This window comes from Solea solea, chromosome 5 (genome assembly GCF_958295425.1).
Source record: "Solea solea chromosome 5, fSolSol10.1, whole genome shotgun sequence".
In the NCBI taxonomy this organism is placed as follows: Eukaryota; Metazoa; Chordata; class Actinopteri; order Pleuronectiformes; family Soleidae; genus Solea; species Solea solea.
The window spans coordinates 1,329,712-1,339,504 of NC_081138.1; positions in this window are offsets into that span (position 1 = coordinate 1,329,712).

The window sequence follows — 9,793 nt, forward strand, 5'->3', positions numbered from 1 at the left end:
CACCGCTCAGAGTTGGCAAACTTTTCACTCAGCTGACCCTGTGACATTGTCTTCTCGGGGCAGGCAGACGAGTGTTAGTCGCTGTAAGCGTTTCACTTAAACCACACAAGTCAAATGTCACTTAATCCTCACCATGGAAACTTTTAACCTAACCTAAATAAAATATGACTTTCATATGTTGCTTGAGGAAGGGTTATCTCGTTGGTGACATGGTGTCCCAGAGTGGAAGCCATCTCATTTTTTCACTAAGCCACATTTCTGTTAGCGGGCATCTGCCTCCTCTCTGCTGGCCTCTCACACTGAAAGCAGGGAAATTGGTGCTGATTGAGGGGATAAGATTTCTGATGGTTTAGGCACAGAGGCAACACGAGAGCGAGGGGGGAAAGATTTGAACCCAATTTGCAGCGTGTTGACTGTACTGAGTAGGGGCTTGTGCTAAGAAGAGCTTCATCCCTTCTGTTTACTTTGAACCCCGTGCACCGTCCTGCTCAACACACGCAGCACTGCAACTAAAATGCAGACAAAAAAAGCAAAACTAGAGCCCTCTGCATGACAGTCAAACGTCCCTTTACTCTGTCAAACCAGTCTAATTAAAAATGTAAGATAAACAATGTTATTGCACAAAGTGATACAAACACTTTTGACAGAGGTAGCAGTAAAGTTAGGTTTTTTAGATGATGAAAGAGTTGCTCTCTGCTCACTCCACTGGCATGTGATGACATGCTACAATCGATGAATCAGTTTGAAGCTTTTTTTCATGATTAAAACAAGATTTCTGATTGTTTCAGCTTCTTAAATGTGAATATTCTCTTCATTTCTTTGCTCCTTAAAACAAAGAAATCATTAAAAAGGACAAAAAAAGGGTTTGAGCCCCGGTTGGAACACAGGCCTTTTCTCCAGCTTCCTCTCACAGTCCAAAATCATGCAATATGGGGATCAGGTAAATTGGTCATTGACCGTAGGTGTGAATGTGAGAGCGTGTGTCACTGCGATGGCGATGGACTGTCGATCTGTGCCCTGTGTCAGCTGAGTGTCACAGCTCCGCCCGCGACCCTCCTGTGGAGGATAAAGCGGTAGAAACTGGATGAATGATCACCGTTAACTCACCGTTAACTGTGAGTCACAGGATAATTCTCCCATGCTCAGTGGCTGAATGTGTTCATATTAACTTGATTTTCAGTGCTCTCTCTCTCTCTCTCTCTCCTTGTTTGTTTTATTTGTGGAGAGATGATGCAAACTCACACCCTTCAAGGCCACAGGGCTGCAAAGTCCAACTAATGTTTTTGAGTTATTCAGAAACCCTGCAGGGAGCCGGCAGCACAGAGGTATGCTGAAAGCAAACCAGTGATCCAGGGAGTAATAATAAATAGATAAATAAGTGGATGAAATGGCATGAGAGAGGCTAGTGAAAGACCACGGCTATTCTCACGCAGCACGTTTGTTTATTTATGGTGTGTGGATGCGGGGCGGGGGCTGGGGGAATACATGTACAGGCTTTCACTCTCAGAGCTCGGCTCCACAGCTTTCATTAAGTGTCATTACCAGTGCTTTCAGAAAGCTGGCCAGTCTGAGACCTGACATCCCCTCTACAGATAGTTGGCCGTGCATATGGATGGATTTCTGATCCCTCTTATCCAGCACTGAGGAGGGAGAATTAGGCCAGCGAGAAGCAGAGTTGGGGGCTTAAAGGGAGCGTCCATATCTGCCTTTAATGGCAAAGATAGAGCTATTAACTTGAGTTGAGGGACAGTGTTCATGCTTGATTTGTTGTTGTGTGTATGTCACTCAGATTATCAACACTGCGAGTGTTTCACTTAATATTCTCTGACCACACGTGTCACATGACCCGCGAACAGTCACATTTTTACCACGATGCCATTTAAAAATGAGCAGCGCGGCATTCATTAACAATTTGCTCTGCCAGTCTGCGGCGCACTCTGAGAACGTCCTCTGATTGTGAGCGTCTTCTTCTGTTTACTTCTGCATATCAGGGAATGAAATATTCATATTCTACGCTTTTCCGAGCAGAAGTTATCTAGATTCTGTGTAAATGGTACTTAGGATTAGATTTTCGCAGCAGATTGCTGTTATTAAGGGGAAAAAAGGCAACTCCTCTGAGCAGTCATCTTCCTGGGAGGCAATCTATTCCTCTTTCACGTAGCAGAGTGCTGGACCGGGCTCTTAATGCACTGAAGCAAAAGTGCTTCGGTCCGCAACCTTTCACGCCTTCAGCTCTCCTTTATGTGATTGAATAGTTAATAACTATGAGTTGCCTTTGAAAGCTCTGCGCCGCTGGTCCTTCTGAGGCACTTCTCCTCTTTTTTGTCTGTTTGGCTGCTCTACCTGCCCGTCGCTGTCTGCCTGCATGTCTGCTTGCCCCAGATGCCGAGTCAACTGATAGTGCACCTCTCCTCCACCAGCCCGTCTCACTTTTATCTTTGTCTCCTGCCTGACTTGCCACTTGTGTGTCTGCCTGTCGTAGTCTATGTATATCAGGATTTTGAAGGCGAGGGATCGGCTTTTTCATCTCCGTCTTCCTCCTTCTCTTCACACACACACACACACACACACACACAGCTCATTAGCCCATCCCACGCTCATAGCTCTGGCAGAATGTGACCCTGCCTAATTGTGTACCATGCTCATTTGTTCTTCCTGCATGATGTGACGATTGCTTATTTATTCTCCTCGGGGCTTCCATCTCACATTAAAATGATTGACTCATTTCATTCACTGCACATTTTCAAGCTTTATTTGATAAGCTCATTTCCCTCGGCATTCAAATTTCTCCTTTCCCACGCTTTAAAGTTCTAATGTTAGCGAGGCACATTATTATTATTCATACTCGGGATCGTTTCGTTGGCTAATTATTTGTGTTAGAAAATAATTTTGCACACGTGATTGTGTTTGTTCTGGTGGAATTGAGCAGCACAGAAGGGCAGACATTAACGATGCAGTTGGAAGCGCTGAGGAGCCAATTGTGTACACAGACGGCAGACGCGGTCAACAAGGAGCTTAAGAGAGATTGGGACACTGGGAAAACTCGGCCAGAATAAACAGGGCAAATTTGCATTTTGTCAGAATTTACATCTGCTTAGAGACGTGTTTTACAAATAAAAAAGCCATCAACTTTTTTTTGCCCAATCATGTAATAAGGGAGTGTTTGGACGCAGAGAGGAGCACAGCAAGCGCTTCCTGATTGGGGATTTAGGCGACATTGTTACAGGAGGGTTTTTAGCTCTTGTCATCTCACAAGCTGACAGTCCATGTTTTGTCCCCTGCAGCTGCTCTATACTGACCAGGCCTCAGTGACACAGCAGCAGCAGCAGCAGCAGCAGCAGCAGCAGTAGAAGCAGCAGCAGCAGCAGCAGCAGCAGCAGCAGCAGCAGCAGTTTATAACCTAAACGTAAAAATGAAAGCATAGGAAACATCTTGACCTTTAGCCTACAGTATTGGCTTGGCACCAAAAAGTCTACATTTCCCACAATGCAACATGCATGCATAATATAACCTATAATGTAGCACAGTAACACTGTAACTGCAACAAACTGAAGTAGAATAAAAATATATATATATATCAAACAAAATCTAACTGTTGGAATCATCTGATTTAGTCTAAATCCATGAAATCTTTTTTTGTATGGTGGCACTAATGCTCGTAGATCATTATTTATTTTATTATTATTATAAATCAGTCTCCAGTTCTGTGGACATTTTACCTTTAGTAACTATAGAGGATCTATTTTACCGTAACACATTTGTACAGGGGAGTGAGTGTAAATGGTCACTGATGCTGCTGAGTCTGTGGAGTCTTTCATCATCACGCACCCTCCTCCATGACTCCAGCTTGTGTCCAGATTGCTAACTTCTCATCTTTTAAACTTTCTCCTGAAACAACAGCAAATCCCTGGCGACCAACACGGCCCCTGGAGACGAGTCCAGATTTACTCGACTCTCGTTTGTGTCACGGTTGTTTCTTTCAGACGGTCGGACAGCACTTGGACTTTGCCACAGAATGAAGCTGAAATTAAAAAAACTAAATATTGTGAATACAATAATCCTATGAATCTATTCTCTTATCATGAAGTCTCTTTACTTGGATTTCTGCAGAAGAAAAGCAGAGCGTGTTGTGTTTCAGTGAGTAGCAGCAGCAGCGCCGCAGACCCCTGAAACCACCAAGCCAAACTCTTAATGAATATGAGCAGAGAGACAAAAATTGCAGCCAAATAAAAGAATAATAAAGGCGTCTAAAACCTAACAAGCACGTCTTTGTTCTTCCACTCCACCCACCACAAGTTGGCTGTGTGAAAGACGGCATTGTTGCAGCTTTGAGGGCAGCTCTGAGAGTTCCATGCCCACCGGCCTTCAATCACATGGGATGTCTGAGTTTGACAGTATAAAGTCTTTCTTCTAGAACAAAATAAGACCCCTAAGCAATAGTGGATGAGCTGTTAGTAACCATACGGTCCACAGGGAGGGAGACCACGCATGCTAGTACAGTGTATACAAAGTGCTGGTGAGGGATGAGACAATGGACGAGTGAAAACATTACTGGATGCTGCAGCACTTTTACATTTCTTACATTTATGCACAGAAGTCAATGGAATTCTCACTTTTCTTTTTGTTTTGGTTTCACCACGAGAAAAGTTTACCAAATAGATGTTAAATCTGAAAATAAAACACTTACATTTACTGTCTCAAAATATTTATAAAGATTGTCAGGGAGGTCTGCCGTCAACATTCAGAGATTAGAGTTTTCTCTATCATCGTTCTCCTCTGTCCTCTGGAAAGACAAGAGAACTGACACTCACTGGACAGTTTCTCTTTTCTGACCGTCCTCTGTCAACTCTAGAGATGGTTGGACGAATAATCAGCAGTTTCTGATGCACCAACACCTTTTTTTCCTTGTTATCATCCATGATTTGTGCGTCGTCTCGACCATGTTTACATTAAATTTCACCTTTATTGGCATTAACATTTCATTAATGATTTATTGTTTGTAATCTTTAATATTTTTGAACTTAAATAAAGGTTAAATTAAAAAAGACATGCTGTTGTATGACTACTTTCTTATGCAAACACTGGCTTCTAGTGCTAAATACACAAAGTTGCTGCCGTGGGATTGTCTGATTAGACATTTGATTTTGCACGGGTGTACCTAATAAAGTGAGTCAGTGAGTTTAAAAGCTTCAGATGTACTGTAATGACTCGGCTTCTCAATCCATGCATGTGACGGTGCCCAACGCTTGTTTCCTGCGATGTTTTAAAGGGCATCAGTGAGGATATACTGCGAGCTTACTCTGTTACCGGGTTGTTATTCACTCAGTGGCGGCGTGTAAGGATTAATTCCAGCCTTGCAGGAAGAAGACACCATCGGTTTCTGCCTTAGCCAAATCAATAGGCAACATTCTTTCTAGCATAGCAGTCAATACACAACACTTAAGGTGTCTGAGGAAACTAAAGAACACCAATAATTGTTATTAATGCTGCAGATATCCCCAAGCATTGCATTTAGAAGCAATAAAGGCCTCCTCAGCTCCAGTCAAGTGTATTTTGAATACGGTGCACAGGAATGTTAACACAAAGAAACATGGACTTGGATTATATTGTGGCTTTTGATCCACATGTCTGACATTGGGAGGAAATCTAAGCCCTGCAGAGGGAGTGGCTGCACAGACAGTCATGGTCTCCTGATGATGAATCTTATTGAAAGCCACACCGAGGTTGAGCATTTCTGGTTATCACTGAATTTGTCAGCAATTACATTGATGCAGAGAATGAATGACTTCACCAAATGTATGTTTATCCATGGTCACACTGTTATACAGCTCTTCTGTTAAAGAGCAGCACATTAGCTGATGGAGGCACATATCCCTGACAGAGTTCACATTGAAAAATGTCAACAATTGCATATTTTTGCCTTTTTTACCAGTAGACTGAGTCTGATTTTTTTACTAATATGAACTGGAGTAAACACTGAGAACTTTCCGAGTTCAGATTCCTACAGTCAAGAGTCACATTTTGCTATAACAAAACAGAAACTACACAATAACAATAGACGTACACTACACAAGGTACATTTTTCAAAGAAATTCTGAATTTTCTAGCGACATTATTAATAAAAATGTTGGAGAGTTCCTATGTTGCAAGGTTAGTAATTGTTTAGAAATAAAAAAAACCTGAACCTGTGAATGGATCAGCACCAAAAATCAATTTCTTCCCCAGCAAATTTCATCAAAATCAGTTTTTAACTTGTTGACAGACAAACACAAACACTCCCACAAACAGAACCTCTGTATGAGTTAAAAACAAAATAATAGAAGCACATCTTATCATATATTCAGTTAAAAACACAGTTTTTTTTTAAAGACGTTCACTCACGTTGCAAGGACACACACACACACACAAATAGACTTTAAGTGCAGCAACTATTACACACCATACACAAAGCCACTTTATCAGTGCAGGCAGTCATCAAGTGAAGGACAGCTAACAACAAGCATACATCGCTTCCTGCTTCCATCGTAAACCACATGTGGTTCAGAACTGGTGAAGGTAACACAAGACGAGTGTGTGTGTGTGTGTGTGTGTGTGTGTGTGTGTGTGGGCGGGGGGGCATTCTAAATTCAATCAAGTGAAGGCCATCTCCAGCAGGGTACCAGGGAGTGGAGGGGGGTAAGATGAGGGGAAACTCTGGTGAAGTTTCCACTGGGCCTGCTGTGCTCCTAATGCAGCCTTGGATGTAATTGGGTCCCAGAAGGCTGTTCATTATCTGGGGTGAGCGAGGCAACAAAACAGAGAAGGGGTAGCAGGAGAATGAAAATGTCTCATTCTTTGCTCGGTGCCTCCGTCCTGGCACCATTATGGGACGAGAGTTAATTAAAAGAGCAGTTGATGCTTCTGTTTTTCCTCATCAATCTCACTTCTGCTCTTATTAAGTTTGTAATGACAGCAGAGCTCGTCCCTGTCTGCCACCACACACACAAACAAGGGGAGGGCGGGGCAGTTAATGTGAGGGACAGCCATAGACGAGGTGGGTTTCCTCGCTGAAACCAACCTGGAAGTAACAACATACTGAATATCCACCAGGGGCAAAAACAACTGACTGTTTGAGTGGAAGACGATGAGAAAATAAGCTTCTGCCGACCAGAAAAACTTAAAATCAGCCATTTCTGCAAACCACTTTGGGAAGAGGCCAGGGTCATTCACGCCAAACCATACCAACAGTGGAAATAAGAAAACGTGCGCACATCAGGACGATGAACCGGCATGAGGGAGCGTACATGCTGTAGCAGGGGGCGTGGCCGGCCTGTCAAATCTGACAGGAAGACCACGCCTCCGTAACAACAGCCGATAACATCAGGTCACCGTTCTGAGGAAGGCGGAGGAGACACGCTGGAACTGGTTAACAAGGTAAAGGAAAACTTAGACTGAAGACATAATGAACCTTCACCTTCTGATGATTTACAGTGTAAGGGAACATTTTCCAGTCTCAAACCCAAGATTCGGGTCTTCATGAAGTCGATTTTGTTCATTTTGAGGAAAATAGATGGAAGAGGACAGCACATATCCAGCAGCGTCAGATCTCAGCAGCTGTGCTCTTATGTCTGTTTTTTGGGGTGTGGCACAAGAGCCTGCGTAAGAGGCGTGGCTTTGCGGCCTAATCCTTAGGCCGCTCTCTCCGCCGCGTTGAAGGCCATTTTAATTCCCTCCATCATCACAGGGAACGTCCCTGGAAAGCTTTGGTAAAGGTGACTGCTGACACTGTCATTCACAAGGACTATTTGAAAATGTCAGCCCATCGCTGAGATTTGTCTCATTAAAGTTGCTGGAGTCCATTATATCCATCGCCTCCTCCGCCTGCCACACTCAATCAAGGCGACTTGGAGAACGGAGGGGGTCAAGGGAGCGCTCATAATCACGCTTATTTGCATGAGAGTTACAGTGAGACAGACGAGCGCTGACCAACAAAAAAGGGAAACAGCCGAGGGATTCGACTCGGAGAAAAACAGAACAACTGTGAGTGGTTGAACGCTGCATGTGAAGAAATCCCGAGCAGGCAGGTCGGCCTGTTTTTGTCTTACCCCGCTCCGAAACTGATGCCAGATAGAGAGGCTAGTTTCAGCACAGAGACATCAAGAAATGTCAGTCTAACCGTGATGAGGACACTGAAACAACCATCCAGGCTTTTGTTCAACACAGTCTCCCGACCTCAAGATTTACATAGAGCTTCAATAAAGCCAGACCCAAGATCCACCCACATAAAGCCTCGCTGTTCATCTAAAGCATATCAATGTCTTTACAGCTGAGGGCTTTCAAAGCCCCGGGATCACTCATGTAGATGTGTGACATCTGTGAGTGCGAGTGCCTGAGCGAGGGAGCGATGGACCAGAGCTTATATTCCTCTCTGATCACTTTCACTCGCTTCAGCTAACAATTGTGAAGCTGACAATGGCAAAAACAACCGCGGTGGAATTTCCATTATGTAGCTCAGAGGACGCTGCGGCGGTGTTAAACTTGTTTCGTGTTTGTGTTTGTGTTTGCATATTGTGTAACCTCTGCCTTCTGTGTGGCGTAAGAACAAGTTCATCAGTTACGGGATTATTATGAATCATTTGCTGCTGTCACTGTGTGGAGTTTAGGAGCTTTTTGATTGACAGTAAATACAATAATAAATAAGAGTTGCTGTTTTCAAAATGAACGTATCTTTGGATTTTAGGTAGAGAAACGGTTGGGGCGGGGGTCCGATTGCCAGGTCCAAGATTTATTTATTATCGTGCATAAAATGAGGTTTTGATTTGTCAAACATGGATCTCTTGGAATTATCTGGTTTGCCTGTTTCATAATAAATCGAGGTGTTGCAGAAAGGGCAATAAAAAACAGTCCTCACTGTTTCACCATGCACAAAATTGCTCTCGTCAGGATTTATATCGTAAAAAAAAGTTTGGGAAACACAGTTCTAGCTTACATACCAACGTGTCCTTGAGCAAGACACTCCAAACTGCTCGTGGAGGTTGTGCTGGCAGCGTGTGAATGAATAGATGTGTGATAGAAAAAGCACTGATGCGCTGTATGTATGTGTGGGTGGGTGAATGGCAAAAAAAGTGTGGTGTAAAGCACTTTGAGTGGTCTTTAAGACTGCAGAAGCACTGTATGAATACAGACCATTAACCATTTATTCAATAGAAATGAGGGCAATTTACAGTAGAGCTGAAACAATTATTACCTCCCTGAAGGAGGTTATGGTTTTGGTCAGATCTGTCTGTCTGATTGTGAGCAGCATAACTCAAAACATAAAGGACCGATGCAGATGAAACTTTCTCGGGATGCAGGTTATGAAGTGAGGAAGAAATAATTAGATTTTGGTGGTGATACAGATCCAGCTCCAGGATTTCCTTATACATTTGTTAACCTCACAAGAAAGGGAAGTGTATTGGCAGAGGTTTGTACTCTCCGAGTGTTTTCTCTGGTTCAACTTTTGAAAATCACAGAGAAACTATTTATACAACCCAGTTACTGAGTCAGTGCATATGTATCACATGCTCCATACCATTATTTAATTGTAAACAAAATGTTTGACTCTGAAAAACCATGTTTATATGGGTATCTAGTTATTTGCTGATCCAGGTGTATTGAAGTCCAAGTATTGAAATTATACATGTTCTGCCTATCTGGTCAAACACCAGCTACTGTATCCAAATATTTTAGTCCATGCTGGTGTCACGAGCGAGTGAGAGGCTCGTTGTCCCAGACTCCGGCCCATATTTCACTATCAGACCCCGCCCCCTCACAT